The sequence below is a fragment of the Lissotriton helveticus genome, chromosome 4_1, assembly GCF_964261635.1.
Source record: "Lissotriton helveticus chromosome 4_1, aLisHel1.1, whole genome shotgun sequence".
In the NCBI taxonomy this organism is placed as follows: domain Eukaryota; kingdom Metazoa; phylum Chordata; class Amphibia; order Caudata; family Salamandridae; genus Lissotriton; species Lissotriton helveticus.
In genome coordinates, this window is record NC_136063.1 from 1,747,020,603 (window position 1) to 1,747,036,927 (window position 16,325).

Here is a 16,325-nt window from a genome sequence, read left to right on the forward strand (position 1 = left end):
AAGGTATTACCCCAACATGCATACAAGCAGGGTCAAAGTTAATCAATACACATGTCTGTTGCCTTCACATGTCAAGTGCACCAGGTAGCTCTGCCACTGTCACTCAAACACTGACCCACATTGGGGGCAAGCAGGATGTAAAGAACCCACAATGAGTAAAACATTTAGCAGCCAAGGATTTCTGCTCTCAGCTACCCTCAGAACAATAATTCCCATTTATTTATTTTGATGACGTTCAAACAGTAATCTGCCAAAAGTCAAGGTGGATGCTTCTGTAGGCCCATTCGCCAAGGGTGCACCCCATAAAATCTGTGCATAAATGACGTACTGTTGGTGCAACAGCCCTGTAAATAACCTCAAATCTTTTGTGATTGAACCAGACATCCCGACATTCACAACATGGAAGTAATAAACAGAACTTGGCCAATGACATAATGGCGTGTAGGCTGTCATGTATAGGCAAGTCAATTTCAGTGATGCAGGTCAATTGTCTGAACCACCCCATAACAAAACAGAAATTACAAAGTTGCCCAATGAACACACACTAAAAAAGTCACTCTGCAAAAATAGTAGGCACAAATATTAATGGACACATCTCTCCATTATATATCTCAGGTGATCAAGGATATGCACTCTCACCATGGCTGATGACCCCCATAAAAGTGACCCACACACAGGCCCAAAGAGACTACAATGTTGCACTGGGATACACAAGGGCTATTGCTGAATGGACCTTTGGAGTCCTTAAATCAAGGTTCAGGTGCCTTGATATTTTTGTTGGGGGGAGACCCCTGTACAGTCCTGAACTGGTCTGCCAATTTATAATGGTTGATAGCATTTTGCACAATATTTGTGTATGGAAAAACACACCATTGGCTGAAGACCAGGAGGAGGAGGACAATCCAGAGATGGCCAGCAATAAGAAGCTGATGCTAGACACACCACAACTTCTGTTGCTGGAACAGCAAGGAGGGATGCCATCATCCGCACATTTTTTACCTAATCACCATAAACAAATGTCCCATCACATGCATGTCTTGAAAAACAAGTCCACAGATTGTTACATTGAAAAATAAAATATCACTACACAAAAGTCTAGTATGCTTGGTTACTGGCTTCTGAAGTTGATCTATCTGTTAAGTTAAAGTAAACAAAACAAAACTTCCACAGAGCTGTCACACCTAGCAGGGGACATGATGCAAATTAAATGAAGAGTGGGATTGGAACAACGTATTGGGCATCTGAGCCAATTAATGTGTATGGTCCCTCATTGAGAATCAATAACTGTGTGTAGTGCCATCACAGGAGCACCTACATGTTTGTTTACATACAAGAATGTAGTACAACATACACTATATGTCTGACGCATCACTGTAGCTGTGGCCATATAGCTAAAAACCATCATAATATGTGAAATTCAACATATCTGTGAATGGAATGGTACAGGAATAAAGGTAACTGACAACAGTATCAAATATGCATTGCAGATCTGCACTGCATCCACTTGTGGGTGTGTCAGATGAAGCTACAGAGGATAGTACATATACAATAACTAATGTATCAACATAGTGCATGTAATGCCACAAACTCCAAGCATACTCAGTCAAACAACAACAGGAAGTTTGATTACCTCAAAAGATTACACATGTGCGAGGACCTTGCTCAGTTTTTCCTTAGTAAAGTTGAAACTATATACTGTGCATTAGCAGGCAATACCTGCCACCTTATTCCTTGTCTGCTCTGAGTACGGATCAACCCTGCCCCTTGCTCGACAGCTCTACTCCCTGTGCCCCTGGCCGGGGAAACTCTCTCAATACCTGGTCACTCCTCGACATGTTCATGCTTAAGTTACTTCGTAATAAGACCCATTCTGGAGCCCCGCTCGATACCCTTCCTATTTCAGTACTACAACAGCTTGAACAGCCAGCCCTCCAATGTGCTCTGGAACTTCTTAACACATCTTTGGTGGAGTCTTTCGTCCCTGCTGACTGGAAGCATGCTATGGTGGTTCCTTTATTGAAAAAAGCCAATACGGACCCTGCTCTCCCCTCCAACTATCGCCCGATCTCTTTACTCCCCGCCCTCTCTAAAGTCTTAAAGAGGCATATTAACACCCAGTTATACCAGTATGTCGAAACTAATGAGTTTCTCCATCCCTCCCAATCCGGCTTTAGGACCGGTTATTCAACGGAGATGACACTTCTAGGAGTTACTGAACTGCTCCGCAGGAGCATTGATGCGGGTGAGACGGTGGCCTTGGTGTTATTGGACCTGAGTGCGGCCTTTGACACGGTTTACCATGCCGTACTAATACAATCTCTCCAATCCATTGAAGTTATGGGCGCTGCTTTAAAATGGCTGATTTCATTTCTCACGAACCGCACTTTCAAGGTTTTTTACCTATTGCCAAATCCAGGGTCCACTCATCACCCTATGGGGTCCCACAGGGTTCTATTCTTAGTCCCTTGTTATTTAACATTTATATTAGACCCCTGGCCACCATTGTGGAGGAATCTGGGTTGTCGATTTTTTCCTATGCTGACGACACCCAGATTGTCTTCTCTCTTTCAGCAGGGAAGACCTCAGAGGCCTCAGCTCTTAGGATAGGGCTTACTAAGGTTGCGTCCTGGTTGAATGGCAACTTTTTAAAATGGAATGGGGGAAAAACAGAGGTGCTGGTCCTGGGCAAGGAGAAAGGACTCTGGGGCCCTCTACATTGGCCGACAGAAATAGGTCCTCTCCCTCGGCCCTCCCCGCAGGTCCGCAACCTTGGTTTTATCATGGACGAAACTCTATCTATGCGTCAGCAGGTCACCAAGGTTGCGGCTACCTGCTTCACCATCTTGAGATGGCTGAGGAAGATTGTATGGATGTTACCGGCCCCTACCCGGAGAACCGTAGTCCAGGCCCTTGTCACCTCTAGGCTGGACTACGCAAATATCCTTTACCTGGGAGCTAATAAAGATGTCATGCGCAAATTGCAGCGTGTGCAAAACACGGCTGCAAGATTACTGTGCCAGGCCCCCAGATTCTCCTCGGCCTCCAGCCTGCTTAATAAGCTTCATTGGCTCCCAGTTGAAAAACGAACCTGGTTCAAGGCTCTCACCTATATGTTCCGCATCAAGCACAATAGAGCTCCCAGCTATCTCAAGCACTTGGCCCTCCCCTATGCTCCGTCCCGCACTCTTCGGTCTTCCACACAAGCTAAATTCCAGGTCCCCAAGATAAGACTTTCCCGTATGGGCGGTCGGTCTTTTTCATACTTGGGCCCTGTATTATGGAACGCTCTTCCCCTTTCTCTGAGTTTGCACGCCGACCTCCTCCTGTTTCGAAAGTCACTAAAAACCTGGCTATTCGGCGAGTAGGCTCTGACTCTGCTGCTCCTTTGAGAGCGCCGGGAAACCCTTTGTGGGTAGCTGTTTGCGCTCATATGAATTCAAGAAATAAAATAATAAATACATAAAAAATAATAAATAAATAATGTGCCATTGGAATAACCAATCAGCAAATGCCATGCATCACTAATACTGTGCATCAATCATCCTACAACACAGCAATGATCTGACAATCCTATATTCACATAAGCAACACACAATGACACATATGTCAGCTATGGGCCAAATAGCAAGGCACCAGAACACACCAACGTGTATGTAGGACCATGTACCTGCCAATGCGATTGTCTAAACATTATTGATGTCACATGCTCAATAACATGAAAGTGTCATGGCAATGAAGGGATAGATTGGGCTACATCTCCATCCAATAACTCTTGCTCTGTGTTCACACCCCCAAAACAGAGAATAGACATACACATGAGTGAAGTGCTACAGGGAATACAATAAGTACAGCCCTAACATGCCAACAACATGCAACCTATGACAACAGGAATGGACATTGCTTAGGGTCATACAGACATGAAATAAATTACTTTAGCCCCCAGAAGGTGCACCATTTAGATCTGTATTGTGACTACAAGTTTACACATGTCAATTGTATGATGTGTGTAAATTTGCTCTTCAGCACATCTACAACAATCACGTTAGCCACACATATGCAGGCACAGTTGAACACATAGACAATCATGTTTCTAAGAAGAAATGATAATGTCACACAATTTTGTATCTCTCAAGCAGTGTACAAATACTCATCCTGAAATAGTGTTGTGCAAGCTGCTCAGCCATCATGAATGGTTCATGCACATGCACATCCCTAGAGCGCGCAGCGTAGGCGCGCAGCGGGAGCGACGGCGGAGCGCCGGAGGTGCGCCAGAGGTAAGCCCGTTTGCGCCCGTTCGCGCTCGGTCGGGCTCAGGGACCAGAACCTCTGACCGATCATCTAGCGGCTTACTAACTTATTCCCGCTCGACTCTCCTCGCACTTAATAATGTCCTACCTTCCTCTTGTACTCATTCTGTGAACCTAGCGACGTGCTGCCCCTTCTGTCAACACTGCCCTTTTAGAACTATGGAAGTGGATATTAATACAACAAAAGCAGAAGGTACCTTGAAAATGGCCTTGGTCAATTGCCGATCACTCTCTAAACACGCAATTGAAATTTCTCTATTAATCCAAGATCTCGGGCTCGATATTCTTTTTTTAACTGAAACATGGCTGGGATCCACGTCTGGCCCAGATATCGTCCAGGCCCTTCCTCCAGGATATCTGATCCAACATAGGGACAGAGAACTCAAGGTTGGAGGAGGGATAGCCATACTATATAGGGAACACCTAATCTGTCGTATGACAGACAGCGCCATCCCTGATTGTGAAAGTGCACAATTTTCTATCACAGTATCCCCAGAAGTGTCATTCTCAGGACTCTTAATCTACCGTCCGCCTGGCTCAATTGGACAATTTCTGGAAGGAACTATCGACACTACTATAGAGTTAGCCAGCAGGGTCTCAAACTTCATAGTACTGGGAGACTTGAATCTTCATTTCAATAATCCCTCAGATACTATTGCTACAGAACTAGCTGAGGACTTAGCGGCATGTGAACTGAATCTGATAGTCTCACACCCCACCCACTCTAAAGGGAACCTTTTAGACCCTATATTCTCAAACATTATGGATTTAATATCAGCCGAGCCATACTCCATTCCTTGGACAGATCACATGGTTATTCCTTTCATATGGAATACGCCCACACCCGGCCTAGCAAAACTGCCTAGTACAACGTTGGGCAGGCGGTGGACGAAATTAGAAGCTAATGACTGGGTAGAGGCATTGAAAACAAGTGAACCCCAGGCCAATCAGGACATTGATAGGGCAAATATGGACTTCAACCAATGGATCGAACTATCATTGGATAGCGTGCTCCCAAAAAAATATATCTCCAAAAAGAAAGGCCCCACTAAGCAACCCTGGTTTACTTTAGAATTAAGGTCCCGAAACAAGAATGCAAACGGTTGGAGAGGCAATGGCGAAAACACTTTGACGAAGAGAAAAAAATCAAATATAGATTTGCCTTAAAGAAATATAAATCTGCTCTTAACGCGGCCAAATCCATCTTCTATGCAGAAAAAATTGAGGTCTCTGCCAACGCCCCAAGAGAGATGTTTAAGATAGCTAAATCTCTGTTAAAAGTCCCCGATTCGTCATCATCGCCACTCTGTATGGAGGAAGCTGATGCTCACTGCAATAATCTGGCAAATTTTTTTGCTGAAAAAATTCAAAAAATCCTCCTTTCCCTTCCTCCCCTACCTCTGGAAGAACTAATCCTTCCTTTGGCAGATGGCACTGATAGTATCTCGCCCTGCCTCCCCTTCTTTTCTCCCCTTAGTAAAGAGCTCTTACCCTCGCTCTTTAACTCTATAAAAAGTGGCTCTCCGCTAGACCCTGCCCCTATGAACATCTTAAACCTAGCCCTGCCCAATATCAGTACATATATCACTCATTTAGTTAACACTTCACTTGAATCTGGGAAGGTACCTCAAGACTGGAAACTGGCCATGGTTAGGGCCTTGTTAAAAAAGCCACATCTCGACCCCCAAGACTTTTCCAACTACCGTCCCATTTCCCTGCTCCCTGGCATTAGTAAACTTGCCGAGAAATGGGTAAATAAACAACTAGCATCCTTTCTGGAGACCCACAATTTGCTTCATCCAACCCAAACCGGGTTCCAGGGAGGACAGGGAACAGAGACGGCATTGTTGAGGGTGGTAGAGGATTCCAGGAGGATTCTGAACGCAGGTGGCAGCGCGGCCATTATCCTCCTGGACCTCAGCGCCGCCTTCGACACGGTGAATCACCGTGTCCTCCTGTCTCGTCTTAGGGGGATCGGTGTTAAAGGCAGGGCACTTATGTGGCTGGAGTCCTTTCTTGGCGACAGATTCTTCAAGGTCTTTTCAGGAGACAGCTGCTCTCCACCAATACCATTACAGTGTGGGGTGCTGCAGGGCTCCTCCCTTAGCCCCACACTGTTTAATGTGTATATGGCGCCCCTGGCAGAAGTAGTAGCTCCCTTTGGAATCCAACTAGTAAGCTATGCTGACGACACACAGCTAGTGGTTTCTCTTAATCAGGTGGAGTCCCCCCCTCCAATCTCCGTTGTTGCCTGGAGGCAGTAGCAAAATGGATGGACTTGTCCCACCTTAAATTGAATGGAGGAAAAACGGAGCTGATGCTTCTAGGGAAAAAGGCCATATTTAACAACTCGATACACTGGCCCTCCTGTATGGGTCCCGGACCCACCCCAAAGACCGAGATAAAGAGCCTCGGGTTTTGGTTGGACGCAGAGCTGTCATTTAAGATCCAAGCAAGGAAGACAGTAGCCACTTGCTTCGGATTGCTGAAAACAATTCGAAAAATCCTTCCTCAGCTACCCGAAACAGCTAAGAAAACCTTAGTCCAATCCCTTGTTTTATCTAGGCTGGACTATGGAAACGCGCTCTATCTTGGAGCCCCTGTTTCGGTTATTCGGCAACTTCAGGTTGCCCAGAATTCCGCAGCACGACTACTCACGGGCACTAGCTATCGTACATCAGCCAGACCCGCGCTCTGCACCTTGCACTGGCTCCCCATAAAGGAGCGAATCCATTTCAAGACACTCTGCACGGTCCATAAAACACTCTACGGAAGAGGCCCTCCCATTCTAGATGACATGATCAGGCCATACACACCCACTAGGAACCTTCGTTCAAACCAACAAAACCTTCTGACAACTCCCAGGATTAGCAGGGCCCGTACAGGGGGTCGTCTTTTCCCGCATAACGCGGCTGGGTTGTGGAATGCTCTTCCTCCACCTCTTCGTCAAGAGCCTAACCTACTCACCTTTCGGAAAAAGTTAAAAACCTTCCTGTTCCCAAAAGCTAGATAATACAGACCTGCATCTTTTAATCCATCTCCTTCTGGTTAGTCTTAAGCGCTGGGATGCTCCCGAGTGGCCATGCGCTATAGAAGAGCCTTTTAATAATAATAATTATAATAATAATGTAGCAGTACAGTGTGGAAAAGAAGCCACTCCACTCCAGTCAGGAGTATGCTTGACAGAAATATCTGTCCCAATAGCATCCATGGAAAACCAACATACACTCAAGTTCTCCATAACATGTGGGGATGATAGGATGCACCACATGTTTGCCTCATCAATAGCAACATAGGCAAACAGATCACATGTTCCATATTGTCCAGTGAAAACTGTTAAGGAAAGCAGTCTGTTTACGGCTAATGTGCAGATACAACCTCTGGACCTACTCTGCTTCACAGCCAACCATTTCCCAAACTTGAATACTACACCTGGCCTCAAATAATAGCATCCTCTCTGTGTCACTGACTCAGCCAACATAAACCTTGGTCAGTCCAGATCACACAAGCCTAGGTGCAGCATGGTACTCTAAGTGTGCATTCGAAACTAGAGATACAGGAGAGGCAAGTGGACCCTCTTAGTTGCTGACTCACAGGTCCCCAGCATCACAAGTCTTGGAGAGTAGATGGGCCTCACTCTCAACATCGGCGGACATTACATCCTACATGGGCATAATGACATTGAGAGGCCTTTCAAAGATATAGGATTTCTCCCCTGTCAGACCAGTGTCCTCTTGGTGTGTCAAGCAATGCACACCACCCTTGGTACATGATCAGTAGCACCTTTACTGATAAAAACAACAAGTTGCATCATGCATACTTCTCATGTCATCAATGTTTAAACCTATAACATGTCATTCCTTGTCATAATGTAATGGTCATATCTGATGCACTGATGGCAAGAGCCAGGAATCCATTGTCTCAGGCACAATGCAGGTATTGACATCAACTTCAGTCGGCTGTAACTCTGCAGTATCTGTGTCTAGCCACCTGGGTCTCATACAAAAGCACAGCATGGCCTCCAGGCCATGTGGACTGTTTGTGCTAACAGACATCGGTAGCTTTGCTGTTACAAGGATTTTGGCATGCAAAGTGCTGCTTTGCTGTTTCAAAGTAACAATGTCATGTTCAGATGAGAATCTGGTTCAAGGACATGTTTGTACATGGATCAGTGGGGCATGTTGACATATGCACATTTTGGATTTGGCTGCTCCATTCTGCTATCTGTCACAAACATTCAAGTATGCATTATCTAAGGTGTCTCTGTAAGCTCTTGTGGCCCTTAAGGGATTAAAAAATATGGCATGGCACACTAACCTCAACAAATGTTACTGGTATCTGTCCAGCCTCAACATCATTTTCTGCACCCGCTACTATTTGCTCATTTCTGTCATGCTAGATTGATCCTAAGTTGTTGCTTGCCCAAGAAGATACTTACACCATGTAATGCCCGGTTTAGCATATGACAATAGATCTAGGGCCAGATGTAGGTAATCCGATGTTACCGATTCTAAAATACCGAATTTTACTGATTCTGTATTTTAGAATCGGTAAATGGTATGTAGATAAAAAATCGGTAAAAAATACCGAATCGGTAAAATTCGGAATCGTACAGTCGGAAATTACCAATTCGGTATTTACCGATTCGGTATTCCCCATTCGGTATTCCCCATGAATAGGAAATACCGATTCGGTAAATACCGATTCGGTAAATACCGAATCGGTAAAATCCGAATCGGAAAGCAAACAAAAGTGAAACTTAAGTAGGCAGCCAATCAGGTGCTACCACCCTCCCCCTCCCTACCAGGAAGTGGCTACACAGGCAGCTGCAACTAATTAGAACCTTTTGGAAAGCTAGTTGGAGCTGAGCTGAGTCCCTGAGCAGCAGAAAGGGTTTTGAGCACTGCAAAATGTCAAGCAGCAAAGAAAAAGAGCAGCCAGAGAGGAGGAAACTCAAATTCAGCAGCATGGAGCTGCAGGTCCTTGTTGAGGAGGTGGTGAAGGTGCACCAAAAACTGTTTGGCAGGAAGTCCCTCACTGTGGCAGAATCTGTCAAAAGGAAATTCTGGCTGGACAAAGTTAATGCAGTTGGGGTGACTACCAGAGACACAGAGGACCTGAAAAAGCGATTATACGACTCAGGAGCCAAACCAAAAAGAAATTGGCTGAACACCACAAGCAGGCAACAAAAACTGGCGGTGGCAAGAACCCAGCACCCCCCCTTACTGACCTGGAGGAGATGGTGGCCTCAACCATTGAGACAGCGTCTGCGGACTGTGAGAAGTAGACAGCTCAGCCAGAGCTGCAAGCAAAAAAGGTAAGACAAATGCACAGCATTCCCCCCCATAGGTAAGACAAATGCACAGCATTCCCCCCATACCTTCATCCTTACCTGTACCCTTTGTGGCCAAGTGAACCCCAGTCCAGTACTGCTAGCACTATACAGGAGCAATGCATCATGGTATATGTAGTCAGGAAAGGTATGAACATGACATACAGCACAGCAACCACCAAGTTAGGGAAATGATTGCGGAGAGAATAAAGCTAAAGTGATAAATATTTAATTGTAGTGACTGTGAGACTGTAGCGCTTAGCTAATGTACGCTCATATGTCCACAGGTGAAACGTCTCACAGGCGTTCGCAGGAGACTGAAGGCACACCACCAGAGAGAAAGGAGAGTCAGGAGCCAGGTCCAACTGCCCAGAACGTACCAGAGGACACTGGTGCACCAAGTAGCCATCCTCCTGCACAAGACTCAGAAATGGCTCCAGAGTTGCAGGCGTCCCCTCGCAGATCTCAATCCCCTCTGTTGCTGTCATCCCCAGAAATGCCAGCATCACAGCATGACACAACACCTGCATAACAGCCAAGCAGGAGGCATGTTGTTGCCCCACTTCTAGAAATGGAGTCATCATCAGCTAACATGGAGGGGGACGAAACACACAACTTGCCTGTGGATGTTAGCTCTGGCACAACGCACTTCACTGCAGGGGTGGGCCATACTGGTGCAAGACGCTGCAGAGTCCTAGGAAGGCCAGCAGATGCACCTGTGGAGGGTCCAAGTGTGTTCCGTGGCCTGGAGGGGAGCATGGTGAGAATCCAGAGGAAGCAGGGAAGAGCCATCCAGTCATGCCAACGCCAAATGAGGTACCTGAACAATAACATAGGATACATAGGAAAGGTCATCAGGGAGCTTGTAGAAGTGAACAAAGAGATGGCAGCAGGGATGCGCGAAATGAGCCAATCGGTACAGCTGCTATGCACCAAACTAGACACTGATTTTGAGTCAAGGCGCAAGGAAAGGCAGCGTGCTCATGGCCAAAATAAAGCTATCAACTGCCTGGCCACTGCCACATCCCTGCTATGCAGGAGGAGCAGTGACATGCAGGGGGCTATGACCCAAAACAGCAATGAGGTCACAGGGGCATGGGCAGGATGACCAGTGCTCTTGAGGTGCTGTTAAAAGCCCAAACTGCACAGACAGCTGCTCTGGATGTGCCTGTGAGTGAGGAGAGCACAAGCAGGAGCAGCATTGCAAGCTCCCTTGTCCCAGAGACGAGGAGGAGCAGCAGGCGCCACGCTGACGCCACAGGCCAGCAAGACAGTGAGCACAGTGAGCACCATACAAGTGGCACTGGGAAGCGAGGACGAAAATGACTATTACAGTTCATGGTGAAGTGAACCAGGACTGACCTCACTGAAGTTAAATGCTGTTTGTTGCACATTTGTGCTTTAGAAACCTACGTCATTACACAATTAAACTACATTGGGGGCATAATCCACCTGTCTGTGTCTCTTTACTTACTTAAAAGAAGTTGCGTGTGATCTCTTCCCGTCTGTGTCTGCCATCAGTTGGTGTTGCAACCCCAGATGTGTGTGGTTCAGGCACTGCTTCCTCGTCATCATGGTCCTCATAATCAGAGATATCCACTTTGGTGCCCTTCTTGACTGCAAGGTTGTGCAGCATTGCACAGGCTGCAATAATCTTGCAGCAGGTGATTGGTGTGTACTGGCGGGCCCCTCCACTCTTATGGAGGCAGCGAAACCTGCTCTTCCACATACCACAGGTGCGCTCCACAATGTTTTCGGTTGTCTTGTGTGCCCTGTTGTATCTCCTCTGGCTTGGTGTTGTAGGGTTGAGGTAGGGTGTTAGGATGATGGACTGGAGGGCATATGCACTGTCCCCTAACTGTAAGAAGAAAAAACATTACTCACATGCACACACACACATCCACCTGCAATACGTATCACGGGAGTTTCACACAGTGTGTTATCTAGCAAGTATCCTTCGCCGAATTCCCCCGCTGTCAGGCGTTCGTAGATACCACTGTTTTGGAAGATGTAGGAGTCGTCGGTACTCCCGGGGAATTTGGCTACTATGTCAGTGATCATGTACTTGGAATCACAGATCACCTGTACATTTATGGTATGGGTGGACTTCCGGTTCCGATAAATGTACTCTGTGCAAGCAGGTGGGTATATTGGTATGTGGGTACCATTAATACAGCCAATGATGTTTGGGAAATGCGCCATCTGATAAAAGTCTGTCTTTGTCCTGAGCAGTTCAGCATGCGTTGCAGGGAAGCTGATGTAATGATGCATTCTCTGCAACATGGCATCAAGGAATTTTTTAAAGAAACGGGACAGACAGCTCTGGGACACCCCACCTACCGCAACGACCACACTCTGGTAACTCCCAGATGCAAGCAGGTGTAGGCTGCGCAGCACCTGCACATGAAGTGAAATGGCGTGTGCCCTTGGGGTTGGATGGTCCAACAGTGGGCGGAGGTCCCTGATAAGGTCCAGGATAGTTTGGGGAGCCAATCTGTACCTTTGTAGGATCTCTGGCTCAGTTAGCTGGAATACAGTGATCCTCTGCCTGTACACCTGTTCCTCCCTCCTCCAGCCCCTCTCTCCTTCTGCCTGTAGCTGTAGCCGCCTCGCAATGACATAGAATGCCGCTATTCTGGTGAAACTGTTGCATTTTGGGGCCTTTTTTATAGCCTGCATCTGGTTACCACCTGATTTCAATCCATGGTAAATACTGACTCTTAAATACCGAATTCCATGCAAATTCGGTATTTAAAAGGTTACCTACATCTCAAAATGAATTTTTACCATTTCTTATTTTCCGAATCGGTAAATTTTCCGAATCGGTAAAGTTACCAAATCGGAAAATTTACCGAATCGGTATATTTTCCGATTCTGTAAAGTTTCCGATTCAGTAACTTTACCGATTTGGAAAAATTACCGATTCGGTATATTTTCCGATTCGGTAAGGTTTCCGAATCGGAAACTTTACCGATTCGGTAAATTTACCGATTCGGATGTTTTTGGGTCCTCTACATCCCAAATGCCCAATACCGGTCGCTAACGGCCGAAAATCGGTAAATTCGTCCGTTACCGACCGGTATTGGGCTACCTACATCTGGCCCTTGGTCATTAGTCACTGGTCATAGATCATGTCATGCATAGCCCAGCATGAAATGCACAATCCTATCTCTTGAAAATCTGGCCATGAGTGCCTTAGCACAAACCATCATCAATGTGCCCCTTTGTGCCTCCAGCTAATCAAGTACTCAAATGTGAATGTGCATTCATAGCTACGCATTGTATGCTGCATTGCAAATCTCATATGTAAGTAGGGACTACCAGTTGGTCAAGTACATGTGTGTAGCAATCCCCTCTAACTGGCACAGACATCACAGCAATGTGTGATGTAAGAGTCTCACACGCAGTGACACATACCAGCAATGCTGAACCTAATGAAGGACACTGAGGTATGCCTTTAATTACACACATGACCAGTCATTGACAGACATCAATGTGAGTAACTAGTGCCTCCTGGCAACTCAGGATCACTCATCTCAGGACAGTTCAGATAGACTACACTCCAGTACACCACACAGATCACATCACATATCCATATTGTGTTGTTAGGCCTGCCAAATCTGGTAAAATGGTAAATATACTGATCAAGTAGCAATTTGCTGTTAACATTTATAGAGCTAGGAGATACCTTTTTATGACTACTGATTATCTTTCCTATTGCTAGCGGTAGGGTTGTTTCGATTTATAAATACAAATATTTCTTCCCTAACCTCGCTGATGCTTCGTGCCATATTGAAACTCTATATTTACCATTAATTAGCTTCCCTCAACGTCCATTCACTGAGATTGGGACTACGATAAACCCTCCACACTGTTTACAATGGGACGTCTATGTTGTTGTCACACTTTTAGCAAAAGGCTTAACCCTTAGCACAACAAAGTGGACAAGTGCATCTGTTTAGAGAGAACACCCAATGGCATGGATGGCAAGGCTCATATTGGTGGCAGAAATGTATTACCACTCCCACCGCTGAGGCAAATCAGAATATCAATCCAGTTCATCCATTACCCAGCCCTGCTCGCTTCAGTTGAAAAATAAGTTTGAGCCACACGCATCCAATTATTTCCCCATATGTTGGATTTGGACTGTAGCTTTCCATAAAAAGAATCAAACAAACGTTATAGCGAAAAGTGATTACAGAAAACCCTTTGCTTCGTTCTAAGCCCTGTGTCACATGTGAGGGTTTTAAATTGATTTTCTGGTCAGGAGTCAGGTTCGATATGTTATCCAATATGTTTATTGTTTTAACTTTTTGACTCTGATAGTTGAATACTGGATTTGACAGAGATGTTGAAGATTAATTTGGAGACAAAATGATAGGCCACTTTAAGGCCCACGGAGTTTTCCAACCCAGATAGTATTTGACTGCCCCAGTGGTCAGGTTTCAGTGTCGGCATTACAATGCATCAAAGCTTTAATTAAGGCCGTCAAGAGAAAACTGCACTGCTGTTTACCAACTTTTTGTGTTTACACTCAGTGAGATTAAAGAAGGTGATATCGATGCCCGAGCAGCTACTGTCTACATAACCTTGAGAGCGAACACATTCACAATGGCGATTAACATTGATTCCTCATCACAATCTGCCAGTGCTGTCAGCAACCTGCAGCGAAAGCTTTTTCGGAGATTAATAGAAACTGTGTTTTTGCATTTCTGCAGTTTTCTAAACATTAAATGTTCTTTTTTGCTAATTCCACTACAAATAATTTTGCTAGGGTTCAGAAAACCAAAGTAAAACCATCATTAGAAGACGACAAACTCATATTATTACTTAAAAGTCTGCACTTTCTACTATCTTGCAATTGTAATTTATTTATTTTGCTTACATTTCGGTGGTGTTATTTGTTTTGCTTTTGCGGCAACTATATCTATTTTTAACTCACAATACTGATACCTTCATGACAATTCAAGAAATTAATATCATTCTGATCTTTTAGTATTCCAGTCTATATTGTGTTTTCTTGCCTTATGCCAACTCTGTTTATATGTAGCTCACATCTGCACATTACTTGGTGCAATAATGTCAGAGGAACAATCTCCAGTTTGCATTATTGTTTATTAGGAATACTGCAGCAATATGATATTATAAAAGGAGACTGAGGCCTTTGCTGAAATACCAAATTGGCATTTAGTGCATTGATGAAGTGACAAGTAGCTAACAGAGGGAGATGCTATCTGTTGGTGAGAGCCCTGCTGCACAAGAATGTCAGAGAAGGGTGAGGGGTACTAAAGCATGAAGCTTCAAAGGAGGAATAGGACAGGCAGGGAATGCCAGGTCCATCTACCCCCATCCCCTCTGATCCAGTCAAGAAAGGAATCTGCATATGTTAGGGGGAGGAGAGCTATGGAAATGAGCCATACTCAGAGTTAGTTTGGTCAGCTCTTCATGCTCATCTGAGCTTTTAGTCATGTTGGATTTTGGAGGAATAGTGCTATTTTGGAGAAGATTATGCCACACTTTGAAGCAAGTGGTCATGCTCTAGGATTTTGCCTTGCACCTCATTGGACAGGAGTGCCATTCTTCTTGATTCCAGAGAACACTGAATCAATATGTGAGATGTGCAGGCACTCCCAGATCTGCTGCTTGAAACTAAGAGAAGAAGACGGATTGCCAAGCTGGAGCCTTGATTTGCACCACCGTGCCCTGCATTTTGACTGACTGCACTTGCTGCACAATCTGAAACTACAGCCCTGTGGATGTACCTTGCTCCTTAAGGATTAATGAATGGACTCCCTGCAAGCTAAAGGTTAACAGAGCTCACCTGGAACATCACCACCAAGATTTCCTTGCCCAGAGTGCGTCCAGTTGATTTGTAAGGGTTTGTCCAGGTGCATTGTAGAAATGATGGTCCCAAATTTTAAGGACCATCTTCGAGCTTCCAGACCCATAGATTGTGTTTTGGACCCTTTGGACCCTAAGGAGGAACATCAGGAAGAAGTTCTAGAGAATGAAGTTTGGAGCAACTTTGGAAAAAAGCTCCATAAGTTGACCCACTCACCCCGAGATCCATCATCAACCATGACCAAGCCCAGATTCAAAGTTTGTCCCCCTGATGAGCTCCAGAGGTCTGACTTCCAGAGTTTGACCTTGAGCTCCCAGAAAGTCAAGCCTTGGAACCCTCACCAAATCCAGACCTGTTAAGAGCATCTAGGAGCCCCTGATGGAAAAAGCTCCAGAAGCATTTCCAAGACTGAAGGTAACATTTTGTCCTGGGCCTCCCACTAAGTGTACCAACACAGGGCTCCATTGTGGTCAGCCTGAAAGTTTGACTTTGTCCTGGTCAAATGTGACCAAATGTCCCAGAGCGGCGCTATATGTTTCTAAGTGGTACAAAGTGTTTATTCATTAAAAATTCATATATTCAGTTCCCTACATTTGATTTTTGCCATTTTTATGTCATTTTAAAGATAAAGTATTTCCTATACTTGTAAATTGTTGTGCGGTTTTTATTGTGTTTTGTGTCTTAATTATTTACTAAATTGGTGTTTTAAATGCTTACCATACCTGTCTCCTAAGTTAAGCCTGCCTGTTGGTAGCCAAGCTTCCCAGGGTTGAGCAGGGGAATAATTTACTGAGACCTATTCTGAATCCTGGACAGTGTTAGCGGGCTTATTGCCAGTGGTAGA